Source organism: Pseudorasbora parva, chromosome 18 (assembly GCF_024679245.1).
Source record: "Pseudorasbora parva isolate DD20220531a chromosome 18, ASM2467924v1, whole genome shotgun sequence".
NCBI classification, from domain to species: domain Eukaryota; kingdom Metazoa; phylum Chordata; class Actinopteri; order Cypriniformes; family Gobionidae; genus Pseudorasbora; species Pseudorasbora parva.
The window spans coordinates 30,476,453-30,500,889 of NC_090189.1; the positions used below are offsets into that span (position 1 = coordinate 30,476,453).

General features: G+C 37.3%; 4 long non-coding RNA genes across 4 annotated transcripts; 1 reads left to right on the forward strand and 3 right to left on the reverse strand.

Moving 5' to 3' along the window:
- Nucleotides 1–845: 845 nt before the first annotated feature.
- On the reverse strand, nucleotides 846–2,902 carry LOC137045847 (uncharacterized). The gene is made up of 3 exons (XR_010898865.1): nucleotides 2,825–2,902; nucleotides 2,623–2,725; nucleotides 846–1,008 (listed from the first exon to the last, which is right to left on the reverse strand). It is a non-coding gene; the product is annotated as an uncharacterized lncRNA (long non-coding RNA).
- Nucleotides 2,903–4,954: 2,052 nt separating this feature from the next.
- Nucleotides 4,955–9,912, forward strand: LOC137046834 (uncharacterized). Its single transcript, XR_010899090.1, has 3 exons — nucleotides 4,955–5,024; nucleotides 7,895–8,052; nucleotides 9,691–9,912. It is a non-coding gene; the product is annotated as an uncharacterized lncRNA (long non-coding RNA).
- An 8,804-nt stretch (nucleotides 9,913–18,716) lies between these two features.
- LOC137046460 (uncharacterized) lies at nucleotides 18,717–20,471 on the reverse strand. The gene is made up of 3 exons (XR_010898969.1): nucleotides 20,408–20,471; nucleotides 20,072–20,157; nucleotides 18,717–19,391 (listed from the first exon to the last, which is right to left on the reverse strand). It is a non-coding gene; the product is annotated as an uncharacterized lncRNA (long non-coding RNA).
- Nucleotides 20,472–20,476: 5 nt separating this feature from the next.
- On the reverse strand, nucleotides 20,477–21,293 carry LOC137046461 (uncharacterized). The gene is made up of 3 exons (XR_010898970.1): nucleotides 21,213–21,293; nucleotides 20,781–20,821; nucleotides 20,477–20,561 (listed from the first exon to the last, which is right to left on the reverse strand). It is a non-coding gene; the product is annotated as an uncharacterized lncRNA (long non-coding RNA).
- Nucleotides 21,294–24,437: the final 3,144 nt, after the last annotated feature.

A 24,437-nucleotide genomic window follows, 5' to 3' on the forward strand; every position in this document is an offset into this window, starting at 1 on the left:
ATGAGAGCAAAACACACAAACAAAAATGCTTAGGCAACGTGCACAAAAACCCTGCTGCTCCTGACGACACATTGATTTGTTAAGACACGAACCGATCGGTTTCTGTGAGAAACTCAACAGTATTTATGTAATTTTTTTTACCTCATATCCCGACGAGTCTCATCAAGTTTTCCCATAGGCTATTTCTTCCGTCTGGTAAGGTCAAGATGGTGCGATCATTATATATATATATATATATATATATATATATATATATAGATGCCTCATTAGTGCCGGCACGGATCGGCCGAATGAGGATTCTACATAATATATATCTATGATCACACCAGCTTGACCTCACCAGACGGAAGTAATAGCCTATGGGAAAACTTGATGAGACTCGTTGGGATATGAGGTAAAAAAAAAAAATAACATAAATAGTGTTGTGTTTCTCACAGAAACCGATCGGTTTGTGTCTTAAGAAATCAATGTGTCGTCAGGAGCAGCAGGGTTTTTTATGCACATTGTCTAAGCATGTTTTTTTTGTTTGTTTTGCTCTCATAGAATTGTTACCTATTCACCCCATTATATGACTGGCACAGCAACGGTTGGAGTTAAAAATCTTCATTTGTGTTCTACTGAAGAAACAAACACACCTACATGTTGGATGCACTGGGCTAAGCAGATAAACATCTAATTTTCATTTTTGGGTGAACTAACCCTTTAAGGCAGGGGTCCCCAATCTCGGTCCTGGAGGGCCACTGTTCTGCACAGTTTAAATCCAATCCCAATCAAACACACCTGAAACAGCTAATCAATGCCTATAAAATTAAACATGACAGTGCCATGTTGAAACACACCTCTGAATGAATTCAAGTGTGCTTGCGGCTTCTGCTGGATATTGCAAGTTGAAGACATAGTAGGCAGCGAAGACTGCTGCCAATCCATGCAGGAGGTTGCTGTGGGGCCCCATCACACATGCTCCTTCCATGGACATAATCCATGTGTCTGCGCCGCGCAGTATCTCTCCTGAAACCCATTAACAATATAACTAAAAGCTGCACAACACACTATTGCCACCTAACATGAATTCATGTTCAAGTGGAGAAAGACTTACACAGATCCACTTGAACATTATCTCCTTTGACCACCGCACCCTCCATCAACAACTCAAAGACATTTAAAAAAATTACAGAATTAACTTCTACAAAATTAGGGAAGATTATACGAAAAAAAGGAAGAAAAAAAATTATATATATATATATACGATAATGTTATAAAAAATGTTCTTGATAAATGTTTTAACAGTTATAAGAAAAGAGCAAACATAAGCTACCTTTATAAAACGTTAACTCACTGACAGGAGGCAGACGAGACGATCTTCTCAGAAGTTAAAGCCTGCCATAAAAAAAAAAAAACCTTTCCACAGACCACCGGACTTTCAGCAAGTGCAAAAAAAATGAGAAGACACCATTCACACTTGAAAATATTTTTTCTAAGATGAACGTGCACAGTTCAGTTTAAGATTTGGCACTTTATCGTATTACAAACTGACAGGAGCTAGCCGCTATGTTCGGCAAAACAGCAAAACGGACAAAAAATATATTTATACAAATATATACAATAATGTTATAAATTCTGTTCTTGATATATGCTTTAACAGTTATAAGAAAAGAGCAAACATAAGCTACCTTTTTAAACTAACTCACTGACAGGAGGCAGACGAGACGTTCTTCTCAAAGTCAAAGCCCGCTATAAAAAAACTTTCCACAGACCACCGGACTTTCAGCACGTGCAAAAAAAAAAAAAAAAAAAAAGACACCTTTTATGATTACTACACTTAGAAATAATTTTTCTAAGATGAACATGCGCAGTTCAGTTTAAGGCACTTTATCGTTAGCTAGATTACAAACAGAATGACAGGAGCTAGCTATGTTCGGCAAAACGGACAAAAAAAAAAAAAGTATATATATATATAATTATATATATTTATTATAATAATTATTTAATAATTATATATATACAATAATGTTATAAAATCTGTTCTTGATATATGCTTTAACAGTTATAAGAAAAGAGCAAACAGCTACCTTTTTAAACTAACTCACTGACAGGCAGACGTGACAATCTTCTCAGAGGTCAAGCGCCTAATAAAAATCTTTCCACAGCACAGACCACCGTAGATCCAAAGTTTGGATCATTTTACAGACTCGGATCTTTGAATCTCCTTAAGCAAAATTAACGAACTAATCATTTTGAGTTGAATCATGCGAGTTGAGCTAACGTTATAGAGATCTAACGTTACTATAGCTAATGTTACTGAAATATACCAAACGAAAAATAAGAAAAGAGCAAACATAAGCTAACGTTACCTTTATAAACTAACTCACTGACAGGAGGCAGACGTGACGTTCTTCTCAGAAGTCAAGCGTGCCATAAAAAAAACTTTCCACACAACACCGTAGATCCAAAGTTTGGATCATTTTACAGACTCGGGTCTTTGAATCTCCTTCAGCAAAAAAAAGAACAAACTAATCATTTTGAGTTTAATGATGAGAGTTGAGCTAACGTTATAGAGAACTGACGTTACTCTAGCTAATGTTACTGAAATATACCAAACGAAAAATTTTGAATATTTCGTACCTGGATGTGGTAACTTTTCCCGGATGGTTTGAGTAAAGACGCCGCTTCACCGCAGTCGGTTCGTGGTGTTTTTTACCGGGAGTGTCAAGTCACTGAGATGTCACTGAAAAATACCAAACGAAACAATCACCACTCACTCATATCACCAGTATTAATATATCCATGGACTTATAAAAATAGATTTCATGTTAACGTTTCATACCTGAGATGTGTTCCTTCCAAAAATGTTTGATTCTGGTGCATTGGCCGCCACAGTGCCGCGCAATTTCAAAATTCAAATAGTAGGAATCCCACAATGCTATGCGGTGGCTGTAAACTAATGCTTTTACAGTGTAGTTACAACAAAATTACAAGACTGTCCATAAATTTCCCATCATGCATTTGCATTTACAATAAAAAAATGAATACAATAAGTTGTTGTAAAATTTACTGTAAAAATTACATCAATTGCTAACAGTGCGCTTATTACACGGCTACTAGTCTCAAATAAAAAATTATTAGACACAAAATATTGTCTTGAGATTAAATATTTTATTAGCTCTTACGCAAAGCTTCTGCGAAGAAAAACAGTTCCAACCTGCTTTAAGCGTTTATCTATTGCTGAAGATTTGCCATATGCCCTTGCTAAATGTTGAAAATGGATGCTGAAATGGGTTAGTTCACCCAAAAATGAAACCAAGCCTATGATGTACTCACCCTCAAGTTATCATAGGTGTATATGACATTCTTCTTTCAGACAAATACAATCAGAGTTATATTTAAAAAGTCCAGGCTAATGTTAATCCAAGCAGTAGTTGTAGTTGTGTTTGAAGTCCATAAAAATGCAGCTGTCCGTCAAATAACGTGCTCCACACGGCTCCGATGGGTTAATAGAGCCTTCTGATTCGAATCGATGCGTTTGTGTAAGAAACATATCTATATTAAAAACGTTATAAAGGAAACCTGCCTTGAAGTCTTCCATTGTAACCCACGGTTGTTTAAGCCACAAGATGGCGCCAGCGTTAAGCACAGAAGTAGTACCGGTGTCATGACAAATCCTGTCCCCCTGTGAAATCGTGTCCGCAAGGACCCCAAGAGCGATTCTATTGGCTGAAATAAATTTTAATAGGTAATCTGTTCAGAGCCTGATTACAATTCCTACACAATTGCGTTTTGATTTTTGCTGTTTAAATTGTGTTAAAATAGTCTTTAACGTCTTACAAAGCATATGTTTCATATATTAGTAGCATATAACTGAAGCTATAAGTGCTTATATAAGTATATAATTCAGAACATGTTTTTGCTCCCATTATAGCAATCAATTACATATTTCAAATAAATGTTTTGCGTGTGTACTTAGTATGGCAATGAATTCATAGTTTATTAGTTTATTATTTAGTTATTTTAAACAATTGATTGTCCAGAACCATGTATAACCACTTTTGATCAGGCATTTAAAACCGCTACCAGCGGACAGGATTTCTGTCAAGATAACTCGTATTACCCGGATGGGCGGGTGTTATCTGGAAATAACATACCGCTGGAATGCGCGATTGATCAATCAGAATCAAGTATTTCACAGAGCTGTGTAATAATAAGTACAAATATAAGTGATGATAAAAATGATAAGCACGTTTTGGGTGCAAAAGGATTTTCTATATGGCAGAAACCTAGCTCTAAACCTAAACAAGACATGACGGCAAATTGTATAAAACCATATTTATTTAATTTAAAACCTGATAAAGTGTGTAACAGTACTTTTCAGCATTGCTTAATATGGTTTGATGTTTATTTCTACATAGCATTTAATTTTGTTACAAGTTGTATAAAATAACTTTTGTAAGGGTGTGTGTGTAAAAATCATATTTATATGACCTTATTTTATAGGCACTTTTTTAAAATTCAGTTGATAGCAGCATTCTGAAAAATGATTTCAGATGTGCCTAAAGATCAACACAAGTTAAACATTTGGCACAGCTTACCCCACTCTCCCCCTTGGCTGTAAGGCAAGGTATAACAATTTTTTTTCCTTCAGTTTGTTTAGTGAGAATTACACATCAACTAAAAGACCCCATTTTCCTCCCACCCGTCCAATCCTGGATGATTGTTTCATTACAGCATTCTGGGTGCGATCAGTTGACGCCCCAGTGAAGCAGAAGACTGCCGCACCCTTCTCTTCAATGTCCAATCACTCTCAGCTCTCTGTCTTGCATAACTAGTTGGCTGTGCAGATTTTACTTTCTCTTGCCAGTCCACTCTGATGTCATATTTTGTTGTGACTTCATGAAATGAGGTTAAATTTTAAATAATACTCAGTCAAAAACTAATAGTTCTGTTCTATTCCCTGTCTCCAGAATTATCACACGGAAAATCTGAAATGATGGAAGACTCCTTACATAATGATTAATGTACTTACAAAACAGGTAATGTTCCATTTCTCATTAATGTAATTATCTAATCAACCAATCACATGGCAGTTGCTTCAATGCTTTTAAGGGTGTGGTCCTGGTCAAGACAATCTCCTGAACTCCAAACTGAATGTCAGAATGGGAAAGAAAGGTGATTTAAGCAATTTTGAGCATGGCATGGTTGTTGGTGCCAGACAGGCCAGTCTGAGTATTTCACAATCTGCTCAGTTACTGGGATTTTCACACACAACCATTTCTAGAGTTTACAAAGAATGGTGTGAAAAGGGAAAAAATCCAGTATGCTCAAGAGGGTCAAACACAGTATTAGTATGGTGTTCCTAATAATCCTTTAGGTGAGTGTACATACTGTAGGGATATTTTTTGTTGACTTTAAACTGTAAAATATGTATATGAGAGGAGCTGGAAGGATGACTTGAAAGCAAACAGAGCATATTGTTAAAATGGTGTGAGAAATTGTTGTAGCAACAAAAAAGTATGCATTTTAGAGTCAACAAACTTTCAACAGAGGACTAAAGAATACAGTTACAAGATATGTGTAAAAAAAATACACAAACGACCACAGTTCAGGCCAGCTTGCAGTCCCATTAATTCAGTTTTCAACCCCACGACCATGTCTTAAAGCGACTGTATCCAGAACAGAAAAACACACTTATGTTTACTCAGATTAGATGGTCATCTCTGATAATCACATTCCAGGATTGAGAAATCCTTGGCCAGTGTTTGAAGACCTGAGGCAGTGAGTCTACGCCAGAAAGGCTAGTCAGTTATTAAAGCCAATGATGGACCTTAGACTTGGTGCACAATCTCCACATGAATGGCCATAACTGAAATCTAGTTAGCAAAAGGCATTAAATAATCATATCTTGTGCGAGGAAGTTCCACATGAGTGGTGAAGTAACCCCAGTGACAATGAATAGATTATCATTCCAGTAGCAATTATACTGGTTTAATTACTGGCTGCATAATCTTCAATGATTAACAAGAACTAAGATGCCCTAAATACTGTATATATATATATATATATATATATATATATATATATATATATATATATATATATATATATATATATATATATATATATATATATGTATATATATATATATATATATATATATATATATATATGTGTATATATATATATATATATATATATATATATATATATATATATATATATATATATATATATATGTATATATATATATATATATATATATATATATATATATATATATACAGTATTTATATATATATACAAAAAAGTACTATGTTTAGGATGGGAATCCCCCCCCCCCCCCCTTAAGCACTCTGGAGAAGGTTTTCGTCAGCTAAAAAACACCCCCACAGCATGTTGCTGCCACAACCATGCGTCACTTTTGGGACTGTATTGGACAGGTGAGGAGCAGTGCCTGGTTTTCTCCACACATACCGCTTAGAATTAAGGCCAAAAAGTTCTATCTTGCTCTTATCAGACCAGAAAATCTTATTATTACTCACCATCTTGGAGTCCTTCAGATGTTATTTTTAGCAAACTTCATGAGGTCTTTCATGTGTCTTGCATTGAGGAGAGGCTTCTGTCGCGCCACTCCGCCATAAAGCCCCGACTGGTGGAGGGCTTCTGTGAGGGTTGACTTTCTACAACTTTCTCCCATCTCCTGACTGCATCTCTGGAGCTCAGTCCCAGTGATCTTTGGGTTCTTCTTTACCTCTCACACCAAGGCTTTTCTCCCCAGATAGCTTAGTTTGGCCGTATAGCAGTTCTAGGAAGGGTTTTGGTTGTCCCAAACGTCTTCCATTTAATGATTATGGAGGCCACTGTGCTCTTAGCAAACCTTAAGTTCAGCAGGAATGTTTTTGTAGCCATGGCCAGATCTGTGCCTTGCCACAATTCTGTCTCTGAGCTCTTCAGGCAGTTCCTTTGACCTCATGATTCTCATTTTCTCTGACATGCACTGTGAGCTGTAAGGTCTTATATAGACAGGTGTGTGGCTTTCCTAATCAAGTCCAATTAGTATAATCAAACACAGCTGCACTCAAATGAAGGTGTAGAACCATCTCAATGATGATCAGAAGAAATGGACAGCACCTGAGTTAAATATGAGTGTCACAGCACAGGGTCTGAATACTAGGACCATGTGATATTTCAGTTTTTTTTTATAAATCCATTTTTCTGTCAACAATTCTGTGTTTTTCTGTCAATATGGGGTGCTGTGTGTACATTAATGAAAAAAAAGTAACTTAAAATGATATATATATTGTAAAGTAATAGTTAATAATAGTTGTAAAGGCTGTTACACAAGGAGTGGTGGACAGGGACGTAGAAGTGAAACAAACCAGCAGCAGGACCTTTGTGCAAGGAGGAACAAGAGGGTCAACATAATGACCTCCATCAAGCTACTTGTGTACTTGTTTCTGATCAAACTGTCAGAAACAGCCTTTGTGAGGGTAGCATGAGGGCCTGATGTCCTCTAGTTGGACCTACCCTCACAGCTCAATACATTTTTTTCACACTAAATTTCCATTTGCCAGCGAACACCAGAATAAAATTCCGCCATTGGTGACCCATTCTCTTCACGCATGAGAACAGGCTGAACTCTTAGCACATGTGACAGACATGAGTCAGGATATGATATATCCTTGGTGGTTTGCACAGACCTCCAGGTGCTATCCATAGGTTCCCTTACTGCTTTCAGGTACCAGGATGAAATCCTTAGCATTGTCAGACCTTATGCTGGTGCAGTGGGCCCTGTGTTCTTCATGGTGCATGAAAATGCCTGGGCTCATGTGGCTAGAGTGTGTGTGTAGGCAGTTTTTAGATGACAAAGGCATTGATGCCATTGACTGGCCCTCATGTTCCCCAGACATGAATCCAATTGAGAACCTCTAGGACATTATGTATCGGAGCATCTGAAGCCGCCAAGTAGCACCACAAGCTGTCCTGATGCCCTGTTCCAGGCCTGAGAGGAGATCCCCCAGGACACCATCCACCATCTCATCAGGAGAATATCCAGACTTTACCGTGAGTGCATACAGGCATGTGGGAGCCATACACATACTGACTTATATTATGAGTTGATGTGATATATATATGGTTTAAGGCCAAAAGTCTTTTTACCAGCTGCATTGTTAAATTAAATGATTGTCCAACACAGAGCCCTGTGGCACTCTTGCCGTTTGCTGTGTTTCAATTGATTTGTACATGGCAACCGGATTCTGCTTACTAATCTTAATGATAACTTACATTACAAGAGAAGAAAAGGATAAGAACATAAGGAAAAAAGAAAGCTTCAGTTTTTAGGGCTCCCATCAAAGCCAGAAGTGCTTCCTTGGTAAAATTAACAGCTTTGAAACCACAGCAATCCATACTTGGGTTCTAAAGCAGTAGAGCAGTAAGCCATCTTGAAATCAGACAGAATAAAATGACCCTCTTGTGAGCTAAACTATCAAGGTCAAGTGCATTACATCGCTCTCCTTCATTAGTTTTTCATGTCTGTTTGGGGTTCATGACTTTGACATTTCACAGAGTCAATTTTACACTTTTTACTTGAAGTAACTGTGGTTGCAGGGTACATATTTCTAGCGGTTTGGATGATGGTCAAATATGCAATATAGCAGCAATTCAAGTTCAGATCTTATGTATAGTTGCATAAAACGTACAGTGCATTTATTTATTTTCAGACCTATGTCTGTGTATTTTGGACTTAAATACTAAGAGTAAATGAAAGCTAAGGTGAACCACTTATGATTCACCAGTATGTGTTCTTGTCTTTATGTTTCTTGGCTTTTGTCCCTTTTCTAACTTCATGGGGAAATGCAGAAAAAAAACCTTTCCTCTTTAAATACATGTGAAAATGTTGACTAGATCACAAAAGGGTGAAACTGTAAATATTCATCCAGCTCATAGTTTAAGGATCATGGAAAATTCATTCAAACACAATAAATCCACAATAACTTTTATTCTAATATCCTTGTTAATTTTAAATATCACATGTTTCTGATATTGTTAATTAAGATATTGTTGGAAGGTCTCTGTGTTTCCCCAACCCCTATAATTAACTGCCATGCTCTCATTGCTTTGACATGTTGTGTAATTTTCGTACCGTACAGCAGAAAGCAACAAATCAATCCAGTTCAGTGTTTTGAATCTCTGAAATTATGTGGAGAAAAAAAAATGGAGTGGAGGCCAAGAAAAACACACCATACTTTTGGCCCTAAGGCGCTTTGAGATTTCCTTTCACATCCTGAGCTCAAATATGATCTCTGTGCCTCCTGTGAAGGGAGAGATCGGCAAAGGCACACTTATGAGACATATCTGACCAGCTAAATGCTGTCTCTGAAATTTTTATTATAGTTTAAGCAAAATAGACTTACTGAGGATGTTTATACATTTTATAGGCTTTTTCTTTTTTTTTTCAAAGCGTTATCATTCATGTATACCGGTATAATAGAAAGATGACATCCTGTGCTGTAACTCAATTGAAACTATTAGCGAATTTACCTTATACCTTATATCACGGTTTATAGATTCACTGTCTCTCTTCTCTGTGTCTTGTGAGGTTGTGTTGGAGGCGTGGCCACTGATTATGGGACTCATCACCTTCACCTGCTGCACTCATCAGTCTCACTATATAAACCTCTCACTGGCACCCATTGACAGATTGTTACAGGCGTTTCTGGTGTGGATGGCTTCGGCTTCTGTTTCCCCTGGGGGATTATCTCGGTTCCGGGTCCAGGATTTCGGCCTCTGGTTGTCTGCTGCTTCCCTGCTCTGCCGTGTCGTCTGCCTGGCCGCCTGCACCTGACCTTCGCTGTAGTTCGCCTGCCTGTGCCCTGGAGCCTGTCTCTTTGCTACTTTTGCCTGTTATCTGAGTCTTGTTTATTGTTGACGCTTGCCGTTCTGTTGAACAATAAACTTGTTATCTTTTTGCTCTGTCTCTCATTACAGCTGTGACAATATCACCTTACACTAGAGACTGTAAAGCAGTTCACTTTGATGATAGATAGATAGATAGATAGATAGATAGATAGATAGATAGATAGATAGATAGATAGATAGATAGATAGCCCTTATTGTTCATTCTCCTATGTGGTTACAAGGCGAAAGGGACAAACAGGAGCATCAAACATAAAAAAGTAAAATCACATGAAACAAATTAATATAGGAAAACATCAGTGTTGTAGTCGAGACCAGCTCATTCGAGACCGAGTTCAGAGAGGGTCGAGTCCGAGTCAAGACTGAGTTCAAAAAGGGTTGAGTCGGAGTCGAGACCGAGTTCAAAAAGGGTCGAGTCCGAATCGAGACCGAATTCAAAAAGGGTCGAGTCGGAGTCGAGACCGAGTTCAAAAAGGGTCGAGTCCGAATCGAGACCGAATTCAAAAAGGGTCGAGTCGGAGTCGAGACCGAGTTCAAAAAAGGTCGAGTCGGAGTTGAGACCGAGTTCAGGGAGGGTCGAGTTCAGAGAGGGTCGAGTCCGAGTCAAGACCGAGTTCAAAAAGGGTCGAGTCTGAGTCGAGACCGAGTCAAGACCGAGTTCAAAAAGAGTCGAGTCTGAGTCGAGACCGAGTTCAAAAAGGGTCGAGTCTGAGTCGAGACCGAGTTCAAAAAGGGTCGAGTCTGAGTCGAGACCGAGTTCAGAGAGGCTTGAGTCCGAGTCGAGACCGAGTTCAGAGAGGCTTGAGTCCGAGTCGAGACCGAGTTCAAAAAAGGTTGAGTCCGAGTCGAGACCGAGTTCAAAAAGGGTCGAGTCCGAGTTCAGAGAGGGTCGAGACTGAGTCGAGACCGAGTTCAAAAAGGGTCGAGTCCGAGTCGAGACCGAGTTCAGAGAGGGTCGAGACTGAGTCGAGACCGAGTTCAAAAAGGGTCGAGTCCGAGTCGAGACCGAGTTCAGAGAGGCTTGAGTCCGAGTCGAGACCGAGTTCAAAAAAGGTTGAGTCCGAGTCGAGACCGAGTTCAAAAAGGGTCGAGTCCGAGTCGAGACCGAGTTCAGAGAGGGTCGAGACTGAGTCGAGACCGAGTTCAAAAAGGGTCGAGTCCGAGTCGAGACCGAGTTCAGAGAGGCTTGAGTCCGAGTCGAGACCGAGTTCAAAAAAGGTTGAGTCCGAGTCGAGACCGAGTTCAAAAAGGGTCGAGTCCGAGTCGAGACCGAGTTCAGAGAGGGTCGAGACTGAGTCGAGACCGAGTTCAAAAAGGGTCGAGTCCGAGTCGAGACCGAGTTCAGAGAGGGTCGAGACTGAGTCGAGACCGAGTTCAAAAAGGGTCGAGTCCGAGTCGAGACCAAGTAGAGACCGAGTTCAGAGAGGGTCGAGTCCGAGTCGAGACCGAGTTCAGAGAGGGTCGAGTCCGAGTCGAGACCAAGACCAGAGAGAGGCGGTGGTATGTTTACAAAGATTCCTCATTCGATCCGCACTGGCACTAATGAGGAATAAATACATATATATATATATATATAGCCTATATGATCGCACCAGGATTGTGACCTTCTTCGACGGAAACAAGCCAAAAGGCACGAGCCAAAGGGTTTAATATGGATTCGTATGTCTGTGTGTTTGAGAAGTATGGCGGTGGAAGAGAGGGCGGGCGACCTTAGATATTTTTGGTGGAGATGCTCATTTTATTATTAATTAAACAAGGTTTGGATTTCTCTGTGACACTTTTGTCCTGCTTTGTAAACAGTAAATATTTTAATTTGACTTTCTGGAAAACGCAATCACTACAGGATACCAGGTGGACACAGTAAAATAGAAGCGCGAGCATGAGCGCGGGCGTAAAAAGACTCGCAGACTTCTACAAAGAACAAACTTTTAAGCATTAGCTGTCAAAATGCTGAAATTTCTTGCATATAGTTTCAGAAATTATTAGTTCTTAATCTTTGTGCTTTCGCTCCACGTGTCAATGAAAATTGGACGTTGTTTCCTTTGCTTCAGTAATTGATGTACCGCAGAATTTACACATCGCAGAAAGTTTTTGTTTTTTTAGAGTTTCTTACTACATATGAACTCTTTGTGGCTGTACTGTTATATGCTAACTGTCATAGATACCGATTGATAAATCTGTACAGCCTAACTTTACAAAGCTGGTGTTTTTCTTTACCTAATCCTCTACTCCGATCCCTCTGCTGACTTTTCTACCCTGCTGGTATATTTACCTCGAATCGGTTCTAAAAACATGTTAAGAGATTATACACCTCATAAAGTTATGAAATTTTGTTGATTCATTCAATCATTCATAAAATTCTAACATAGTAGAGATTATAAAAAGAAAGAGAAACCACCAATAGGCGGCAGTGATTCACTTTTTGTGAGTGAGTGAGCCACTTAAATCGTTCATTCATCCAATTTGTTCAAAAGTTAGATTAATTTAGGAAGAAAACACACACCGATGAGAATACTTTTGTCATTGATAATTACAGACACTACTGAAAAATGAACTAGCAAAACAGACGGCTGCTTTGGTAACTTGTTATATAGCTAAATATATTGCAATGGATTAGCTAGCTAAATATATGTGGTTTGTGCTTAGCTATTACACAATATTCCCATACCTCATTCTCAGTACATGCTTTATTTATTTTTTGCATCCCTCTCTGACCAGCAGTTAAATAGGCTATAGTCCACTGTACAGCACTTCTCTTTATTTTTTGCGCTAACGTTTGATTTCCCATTCAAACACCATTGTGTCGGTGAAAGTGCGACTCATTGGTTGGGCTTTAGCAACCGGTTCAATGGAGGGGGAGTATTTTTTGTCCGATTTATTATGTCAAACTCGTATTTGATTAGGAACAAAATTATTGTTTCAAAACAAATGAATTCTATGATTTCTGATTCATTTTGATCTACAGTGATTTACATGTTGAAATATTTCGGGGGGGGGTTAGGCTATATCCCCCCCATAAACTACACCCTAGGTGCAGTTGCGCTTAAGAAAACCACACATCATTAGAAGTGTCCAACATCAACTATTAACTAGAAATATTAACATAGTGTAATAATCATGAATATTTTGAATGGGACTCGAGTGGACTCGGAAGTAAGTCCGAGTCCTAACATGTTCGAGTAGGTCTACGAGTCAATTCCGAGTCCAAAGGCACACGAGTCCATGAGGAGACCGAGACCATTAAAATATGGTCTCGAGACCGAGTCCGAGTCTCGATTACAATCACTAGAAAACATACTGATACTAGCCCACACAAACAAGCAGCCTCTTTGAGTGAATTGCCCTTATTTTTCCTCTATAAAATAATAATTATGTGCATATTGATCACCATGTGCTCACATTTCCACATTCAGAAAAAAAATATATATAAAAAAACGTAAAATGACAAAATAATCACACACAATATAGTTTAACGTGTTGCTGTTTCCAGAAGTCATCGTTCCCACGAACATTCGCAAACTTGTGTGGTTGGAACAGATCTCAACCTGTGAAGCATAGTTTCTTTATTGTATGACATGTGGTCTTAATAAATCCTTATTTTAAGCAAAATAAGCAAGCTGATATTTACTACAATCTTTTATTTCGAATACATACAAATGTCATTTATGTCTTTTAAGTTTGTCAAGAGATTTAAGCACCTTTGTTTTGAAGAGTGTGCGGACGTGCTCTAGTAGCTACAAACGAGCCTATTTGAATCTGGAAATAAAGCAAAATAACTGAGAAAAATAAGAATTAGTCCTCAAGTGCCATGTCCATAATTTATAGCAAAAAATCTAGCGTGAATTTGATCACAAAATAATTCATTAAAAGCAGTCATTACTCCAACACCTGCATGGCATCATTAACCTACGTGGTTGAACGACAGATTTGCACCAAAACGGTTTCGGGAAACAGTCGTGACTAGCTAGTTGATTTCTTCAACGATTAAGCAGTGAATAACATCGTTGTATGGGAAACGCACCTCTAGTAAGTAAAATGACTATATACTGTACATGAATTGGGGTGAAAAAATAGATTTACAAACCATAATTACAATAGAGATGAAATAGGATTATCAGAATCACAACAATTAAAGGGTAAAGTACTCACATTTCAGTTGGGTCAGGTAGGCCTATATATGAGTGAACAATTTTGTGTGAATTCTACTTAACAATACATTTAACAGTATAATTTTTATGTTAAACCCACTTGGTACAGTGTGTTTCTGTGTAAAGTTTAGTATTTTCATAATGCTTTTTAATATCAGTAACGTCCTTCAGTTTGAGTGATAATGCACAAATAAGGGCGTGTGAGACAAAAGTTCCCGATTATGAACCTAGTTTTTTGATTATGTTTACATCTTTCACTGTAATTTTACAGTCAGTTTACCATGGCTTGGTAAAGTGGAGTGTTTTATTAGAGGTGAAGAGACAATCTTTCAAATGAATGTAAGTGAGAGGCTCACCAGATGTTTATAAACCATAATTTTGAAAAACAGCACTAACACTTGCAGGATGTCACGTTTTACGCACACACAGAAGAAAAGTGACTATAATAAGAACCAGATGAAAATTTCTCATGGTATTTTTTTGCTTAAATTTTCACTTAGACTAATCATTTTGGAATGTGAAGTCTTTCCAAGTTTCATCTTCAACATTCTTTTTCATGCTTTCTGCAAAAAGAAGTGAATGATAAAACAAACTAGGCCTAATCCAGGTAAAACCAATAGAGATGCCTATAGAGACATACAATTCTTACATAAACCTATACAATATAAGCTTTCAATGGAATATTACAGCGTGCATGATTTGCAGATTTTATGACGTTTTTAATAGATTTCAGACAAATTTGAGAATAATACGGCTTGCAGTTTGTTTTTCTTTATTGGACTGAACTTTCCTGGAAGTTTCTTTCAAAAAATACTTTTTATAATGTGGAAATCTTCTCACAAGGCTGAAATGTCACAGAAATATGTAAAGGAACTTGCATAATACTTCAGAAACAATGGAATAACAGGCGGCAAATGTGTAGCAATAGAGGACAACAGGGAAAAAAGAAAGTAGACCTTGAAATTAGGAAGCACTGAAGTGGAAATTCACATTTTTGAGGTGTTGACACTCTTGGGGAGTCGTTGGGTAGGAATGAGAGTTTTAGGCTGGGGGGTGGAGGAGGTAATTCCATAATTCCCAGAGCTTGAGTTGATCCTGGAACATGTTACTCCCAATCTCCTGGTTTTGGCTACATCAAGACCAGCTGTACAAGGGCGGAGGGGAGGGGAATACGTTAAATATCTTCAGATGTTAAAGATCCCCCCAAGAATCATGTCATATTTTAAGTCTATTCAGTTGCCATTCTTGAAGGCATGCATTTAACTCAGCAAAACAAAGGCCTATCAAACCTTTGCATATTATACTGTATATCTGAAATCATCATTAATCATGGTCTTAAATGACTGGATATGGTTGGATATGGCTTGCAGTCAGTAGAAATCACCACAACTTCCTCTTTACTTCCATTGATTGGAATGAAGTCATTCACAAACCCTTTGACTTCCTTATTGTGACATTTCTGAGTGAACTGGGAATGAAATCAGGAAAGATTGGTATTTGATTTTATCCACCAATTGATTGGATTGTGAAAAGCAGGTGTGATAGAAGAATGCTACACACAGAAAAATAGGGTGTCCAAATTGTACCTTTAGGGGTACAACAGCTTGTCGCTGAGGCAGTACCCTTAAAAGGATATCTTCGTACCTTTTTTACTCCTAAAAGGTGCATATTAGTACCTTTGAGTACAAATGCGTACCTTAAGGTACTACTATGAACATTTTTGTGGTAAAAATGGTACAAAGATGTCCTTTTAAGGGTACTGCCTCAGCGACAAGCTGTTGTACCCCTAAAGGTACAATTTGGACACCCTATTTTTCTGTGTGTAGGAATGTGCAAATATATATTCAGATAATTTTAAATGGCCATCGATGTAAAAATATGCTTTTTTGCTCCAGATTATGTACTTAACAGCGAGGACAAATTGGTCTATGCTAACTATCTATAAAACCTTGACTTTTTTTCTTTCTAAGAATAATATGCACTAACAACTTATTCATAATACATGTAGGAAAGTATGGTCAGTTTGATTTTATATTTTCTTAAAATCACATTTATAATTTTGTCTCATACTATAGCATATGGAAAGAGAGTGCATACAAACCCACACACCATCTTGACGCATGGATAACTCGATCCTTCAGAATGAGTACTCTGGTTCCAAACCAGACATGCTGCTGAAACTGTCTCCACTTGAGCTCAATCAATCTTGTTTATTATCTGATATGTGGATTCTGGGTGGTAAACATGTCAAATTAGTGCTAATGAATGGTTTGGTTGGCAGTGGTGCGAGCCAAAAGCTTGAGTTCAACCAACTATTAAGAAGAATTATTTCTCTTCTCCAGCTTGGATGGATACTTGGTACCCTCAGCATCTGCCCTGAGGTCAGTTTTAAGAGTGCTGGTTTAGGTGGAGATCAGATTTTAGGATATGGTTTGTTTCTCCATGGTAAAAAGGCATCAGATGATATCTCAGCTGTGAAGGGTCTAAGTGGAATTTTTTGTAGCAAACCCATTGAATGTGTTCAATGATCAAATTCAAGAGTAGACATTTAGTAACAATGTGAACAAAATAATACAAAAAGAAATGTATGCAATATATAATACAACAACCAGGCTTATTGGAGAAATACCTCAAAACATTTCCTTTTTCCAACATATTGCGGTGCTTCTTGCATGTTTAACAGCACTTTAAAAATGAAGAGTGAGTGGCAATAAAACCGATGAATATAAATTGTGGCAACATTTTATTATGTTGGTTGTTGTACACAGGCCTTCCTTGGCAGTTCAGAAATTACATTTTCACAAAAAGCTTAATGCTCTACCATGATCGAAAATTATGCCCACCCAGGCGGATCTCACGAAAATGCGTATAAATAATATGAGTGTGCAATGTCGTGGAATGTATATGCCAAAAGTCATTTTGGCGTGTCTATGCCACGCTGTTTTTCGCGTGCATATGATATGCACTTTATGGCGTATTATACATATGAACGTGTGTGTGTGTGGGCATGTTTTTGTGACATATGAGGACACAAATGTGTATAATGACATAGGTATGACATAGTTATTACAAGGAGAGGGTGAAATATGAGGACATTAGCCATGTCCTCACTTTTCAAAATGCTTATAAATCATACAGGATGAGGTTTTTTTAAAGTAAAAATGCAGAATGTGTCCTGTGATGGGTAGGTTTAGGGGCAGGGGCAGTGTAAGGGGATGGAACATACGGTTTGTACAGTATAAAAACCATTACGCATATGGGATGTCCCCATATGACACAAAAACAAATGTGTGTGTGTGTGTGTGTGTGTGTGTGTGTGTGTGTGTGTGTGTGTGTGTGTGTGTGTGTTTTCCCAGGACCCAAGAAAATTGATAAGGCTACTCTCAGGCACATGTTAATGTTGTGATTGGTAATTAATTAATAGTAATTCTTTATAATTTATCATAGTTAGTTGATCATTTTTAACGAGGCTTATCTCGTTATTATTTATTACTTATTAAGGAACTCTCAGACCTAAATGTGATATTACTTATTGGTTAGTTAAGCCTTTTCCCCATATTAGTTAATAGTGGTAGCTGAAGTGTTAACCCTTAAATGTGAATGTTTTGCCAATCATTATTACATATTTGGGTCTTTAGTAACCTGTGATCTATATCTAACTCAGATGTATCTCTGTCACAATACTATATAACTCTCTTGATATTAGACTAACAATTACAGAAGAATAAAATGAGGTATATTTTGTTACCTTTTGGAGCTGGGAAGAGTTCAGTCTGAGCAGATGTTTTCATCATCACTGTCCTCATCAGAGCTCATTTCTCAGTACATTCAGCATCTGGCTCATATTCCCAATATCAATCATATTTTCATATCTTCAAAATCAATATTTTGATCGCTGACAGCTTCTTCACCAGATCCACCATCAAGTGACAGTGACACAAATATTTGATTGTGTTCAGTACTTCTCTGCCGTAAATCACTGAGTCATTTCAAGTTTTGCTGATGATACTTTTGTTTTCTGCCTATGAGTGAAACGTCACTTTATAATTGTGTATCAGACATCACCAACTTGTGGAATAAAGGTGAATTGCACTTATTCAGTCATAAAATTATTGCTTGCAAAAAAAAAAAAATAAAAAAAAAAAAAAATATATATATATATATATATATATATATATATATATATATATATATATATATATATATATATATATATATATATATATACACTGTAAAAACTGTTACTTAAATAAAACTCAAAAAAATTAAGGCAACATTTTCCAACTACTTTTTGTAAGTTTAGTGAACTTCTTGGTTTTTTGAGTTGGTAAAAATCAGTATTATCTATTTTACTGTATGCTAAAAAATTAAGTAGAGTCTACAAGATAAAGTAAAACATTTGAGTTTAACCATTGTGTTAATGAGCAGCATATCGACCAAATCATACTTAGTTAAAATAAGTAAAATTTAAAATAAAAATTGTTTTTATTTTAACTAATTAATTTACCAAATCATACTTAGTTAAAATAAGTAAAATTTAAAATAAAAATTGTTTTTATTTTAATTAATTAATTTACTCATTAATTTAGACAAATTATTTCTTAATCCACTTTAAATAATTAGTTACCATTGCCATAACTTTAATAAATAAGGAAAGCGATGTATTCGTTTCCAACGTTTATTGCTCTATAACAGCTGTCATAAACAATTGGGTACATTTTCTGTAATCAATTTTAATGTAACAATAATGGTAATGTAAACATTTGTAACATAAAAAATTACAGAAACTTCTGACCTCATCTTTAAGTGCAGCATTGAACACCTTCAAAGTTCAATCTGTGTACTCTTAACACTGACATTAAAATACAGTGACTCTTCACCTGAGCGATACATAAAATGTACAGTACATTACCTTTTCATATTTATTAAAACATAATAAATTAATACAAGAACACATTTTAAGTACAATCTGTGCCATATTCTACTAGCCAATTAACAATTAAACATTCAGAACAATCTTCTGAAAAACACAAGATTGCCATTTATGAGTGTGAGGCTGGCATTTGACCAACTAAATCAGAAGTTTGTTTTTTAATGTCATGAATCAAGAGGAAGGTTTTGGGCGCAGTGTGTCAAGTCCCACAAAAAGTCTTTGGAACATCTCAGATGTTTTGCAGAGTTGTGGTGGATACTGCAGGTTCAGAGCATATGTCATACCCAGAAGCAGGCAACATGCCCTAGGATTCCCTCAACGATGATGCCCACTGCATCTGGTTCACGACAGACATATATCTGCATATTGCGCAAGTCCTTGTGCACACTGCTCTCTGTTTTTCCCTGTATGAGACATAAACAGAACAATAAATGGCAACAGAGAACAATCTTCAAAAGCCTTCAATAAAATCACACATTAAAAGTTCACAAAAGGTTTTAAGTTTGGACGAGCCAGCTCCTGCACAGTAAGCCTGGCCTGTTGAACTGGCTTCATAGTACAACTTTCAGTACAGTCTCACTTGACACAACAAACCTGCGAGACTAAATCACATACACAAGTCACCTCCAAGGCCTAAATCCTTAAAGGGGAGAGGGGTTCAGCTGGTAACACATAGGTGTGGTTAAGTAAAAGTATCTGAAAATGCCACTCTTACAGTTATATCAGCAGATAAATAATGACTCCTGCATTCATGTAAACAAGGATTTTACTTCTGTGAAGCTGCAGTTGAAAAATATGACAGTATATTTTAAATCAAGTTTACTAGCCACTGGAAGACCAAAAGATTAATTTTGATAACTGGTTCCTGTGCAGACATTTGGTTGTTTGTAGGTGTGTTTTTGAACTTTTGACTGAGCCATCAGACAAGCCATTTCCACCCAATTATAGTATTTGTTCTTAGACAAGCTAACCAATCCTCAACTCCAGCTCCGTATTAAACTCAGACAGACATAAGATTGATATCTGAGGAATAAATGCTTCCCCCCCAAAAAAATTAAAACTATGCTTTTTAAACAATACTTACATAGTAGTCAGAGATGAGCTCTTGCCCACTCTCTCCCATGTTTTCACATCTCAGAGTCTCTCATTCACCACAGAGGTACTTGGATCCTATAGTTGGCAAATGAATAATGAAAAACTGAATCTTGCAGGCAATATAACTACAATGCAATTATCAGTGTGGGTCTGTACTACCTATTTAACAGAGCTTACCGGCATATTTCTTTCTTTTATATTTAAAATTAATTAGCAGCTGTAAACAAAAATGTTTTTTGCAATATTCATCTATAGGCAAGACAAGAGAATAAAGTACTTATTGTATGAATATGCCCCTGCAACATTGTTACCACTTTCGCCTCACCTGTATCAGTTCCATTAACAAGTTATTGATGCGTTGACCAACCGCTCCACCCTTCGCACTAAACTGGTCGAGAAGTTTTGGAGTACTTGTCCAGCTGGGACATAAACACTGATTCTAGTGGAACTGCAGCACACCTTCGGAATTCTTCATTTACCTGTAATACATCAATTGTTTAACTGTTATTTGGAACACAAGAATTGACAACCTTTCATTTTAATGCAATCCAAAAATCAGAAAGGGATGATACTTTTTTTTCCGTTCCTTTTTTCCTGACACTCAATAACTGACTTTTGGTTACCTTAATTCCTTTAAATGACAGATAACAATAAACCTCTGAAACATTTATCTCAATTCAACCTACTAAAAAGCTTACCTACTCCATGAACTTTTCCTCCCAATAGATTTGATGGTCTTCTAAAGAAGCAACACAGATGAAACAAAAGTTTATTTAGGAAAATATCAGGATCATTGATGTTAATGCAACGCAAAATAAATATATAATCTTTTTACTAGATCAAATGGTTTCAAAATATTTCAGACAAATATATCAACAGATTAAGTTAAAGCATTTAAAAACTGATTAAACAATGTTGAAGCGGACTAACGTTAGGTCCATAAACAGCTGCTTTGCAACACAACAACACATTTACGAATTTTCATGATACCACGTTGCAGAGAGACACCAGGAATATATTATGTCATGTCCTCATATTTTTCAGCCATGCGGGGATAACATGCTCATTGCGTCAACAATGCGTGCTCATTCGGCTAAAACCTAACTTGCAATGTAAATAGCTATACTTACATCGGTTGTACGTTGTAAGATCCTCAAAAACTCCACAGAAACCCGAAACTGGTCCGGTACAGCCAGGTGACAACGCGCAACTATCTCGTTCGTTGTTCTGCTGCAGCATGTGGGCGTGTCGTGACGTTTTACTTCAGATATAAACACTTAAATAGAGTTTTGTAGAAACAATTTATTGTGAAGGTCAGGGAAATCATTTTTTTGATAGGTAATAATAAGTTGCAAAAACATTCACACTTTTTACTTATGTAAAACTTAAATTAATTCAAAAATAAAAGAAAATCAATTTATTGGAATAAATATACTTTTTAAAATAAATTCCTACAGACAACACCCTGAATTACTTTTTACAGTGTATATATTGTTACACTGCTACACATTTCAGGTCTTTAGTGACATGATACAATTTTAACCAAAAAAATGTATGGAAAACTGTTATGCCTGGTTCAGACTGCACGATATTAGCCTGAATTTGGCACTCTGTTTGACGTAAGGTGTCGTAGGGATTCGTAAACGATAATGGACGTTGGGACAAAAGAATCGATTGTTTCTTCTCGTAGAGTGGGTCATAGTATACAACAACCGAATCCGCGTCTGCGATAGTTCACAACGTCACGGCAGAAACACTAGCTTGTTTAATTTTTTTTGCGGCCCTTCACGACGGGTTCTGTCACATGTCACGCGCACAGACAGTTTTCGTACACAGCTTTCAAACACGGCGAAACGCATGACAGATGACGGAGCGGCTAACTTTAGGTGGAATTATAAAATGGAGGAAAGGTTCGTGGAGTTGTGGCAATAGTATTCCTGTACGATGTACGATGTGTCATCGACGGACAACCACAACCAAATAAGAAAAATGCTGGCGAACGATAGCGGAAGCCCTTCAGGAACCCGGTGAGTAACGTTACTGGAATGTAAGCTTAATAAATGTTTTACAAATACGTTGTGGTGGCAAGCTTTTACTACTGGCTAATAACTAAATATTTAATATAAAAAGAACAATATTTTACCTCAAGTTCTCTTTGGAGGATTGACAGCCCTTAATGTCCTCTTCCAGCAAGCCAGGAACATGTTCTTTGTTAGATTTTCTTTCTATTTTTGCGCTTTTCTAAACATAAAACAGCCAAAACACGCTGCTTCAGACATCGTTTGTTTACGCTCTTGTTTCTTAAAGTCAATGACATCACGCACGTCGTGACAAAAAGCAATGATTGGTCGAGTAGCAATGTGTAGTCTGACATGTTTCTAGTCCAGACATGACAAGGTTTTAGGAGTAAAAATCGCGTAATCTGACAAAGTAACTATCGTAACAGACAAAAATATCTTGTAGTCTGAACCAGGCATTAGTGTTTTACTCCCACTAGAGTGCTTATTTCAGCTGGAAACTTCAGTAAATTATTTGTATAGGCAAATTTTTTGAGTCTATGTTGCCACATAAAGTGCATGTGCTCATGGCTAAGAATACACAATGCTTGCAAGCAGGGGCGTCGCTAGCAATTCTGGGCCCTATGAAAGAATATAAGGTTGGCCCCCCTATCGTACCAAACATCCAGGCCAACCAATCCTTATTCAGCAAGGATGCATTAAATTGATCAAGTGACAGTATAGACATTTATAATGTTGCAAAAGCTTTATATTTCAGATAAATACTGTTCTTTTGAACTCTCTATTCATTAAAGGGGGGGTGAAATGCTGTTTCATGCATACTGAGCTTTTTACACCTTTAAAGACTTGGATTCCCATCCTAAACATAGACAAAGTTTCAAAAACTAATGTTGGACGTTTGATGGAGTATTTCTGTGTTAAAAATACTCCTTCCGGTTTCTCACAAGTTTCGGCGAGTTTTTTTCGAGTATGGGTCTACTTGACGTTAAATAGATCGGAAGGTCCTTGTATGGGCCGTATGGGCTCTTCTCCCGGTAGGGTGCGCGCGCGCGTAACTAGAGGGAGAGAGAGGAAATGCACGCTGTAAACAGTCTCTCAGGTGCTGATCCAGTCGTCCGTGAACACTTATGACGCGCCGCGCTCCACTTTATTCCTATGGGTGACGTCGAGCGACTTCAACGCTTCAGCACAGCATTCCGGGAAGGCAGCGCTGCATTTGAACCGATTTGAACGCAGAAATGACTGGAAGCTTCAAGGCATCGCTTCAGTCGCGTCGCAAAGTGGATTTCCACGGTCACTGCTGTCACAGGACTTCACCAAATCATACCAAAGAAGTGTGTTTTTGACAGAGCGGTCCTGCTTTGGAAGATGCCGGTGAGTAAATCAACTTCAAATGTCTCTGCTATTGGCTACCGTCGCGTGAGTAAACATCAGTAAACGATACGATCGCGTGCTTCGTCATTCAAATGCGCTAACGGTTACTCCATTGTTGTTCTGTATAACCTTACACTATTCTGACTCTGACGTGCAAAACCGTTTTGCTTGCTACCTCTAAGGTCTAGTCACATACAATAGTCCATAAACCGAATCATGTCCTCATAAACTGCACACAAAGGCCCCTAAATACAGTACATACCACAGAGACGGACATCCTGATGTTGCCGTTTCTCCTGTTCAATTTATTTCAGCCTCAGATTTGATTCTGGATCATTATCTGTATTAGCTGAGATAGATGGGTTTCTCCACGCTTGAGGACGTCACCGCTTTGTGCACATTCGTCATTCTTTAGCTCCGCCCACACGATACGCCTCCAGGCGCTCGGTTTTTTCCGGAAAGACTCGGTACAGCCCATATTTCTTTTATAAATATGATAAAACTAAAGACTTTTCGGAGATATGAAGGATGCAATACTACTCTATAGGTACTCAAGATTGACATGAGATTGACTGAAACTGAGTGTTTCACCCCCCCTTTAAGTTGATCTGCAAAAACACTGATAATAAGCATTAATGTTTGGTGATCATCAAATCCTCATATTAGAATGATTTCTGAAGGATGATGTGGCTCCTGAGACTGGAGTAATGAGGATCACAGGAAAAAAAATATTTTTAAATATATTCAAATATATATATATATATATATATATATATATGTATATATATATATATATATATATATATATATATATATATATATATATATATATATATATATATATATATATATATATATATATATATATTACACAATGCAGAAATGCAATTTGACATTTTTGCCATAAATGCAGAAATAAGACATCATTTTGTTTTATTTGTTACTCTGGTAGATTATACATTT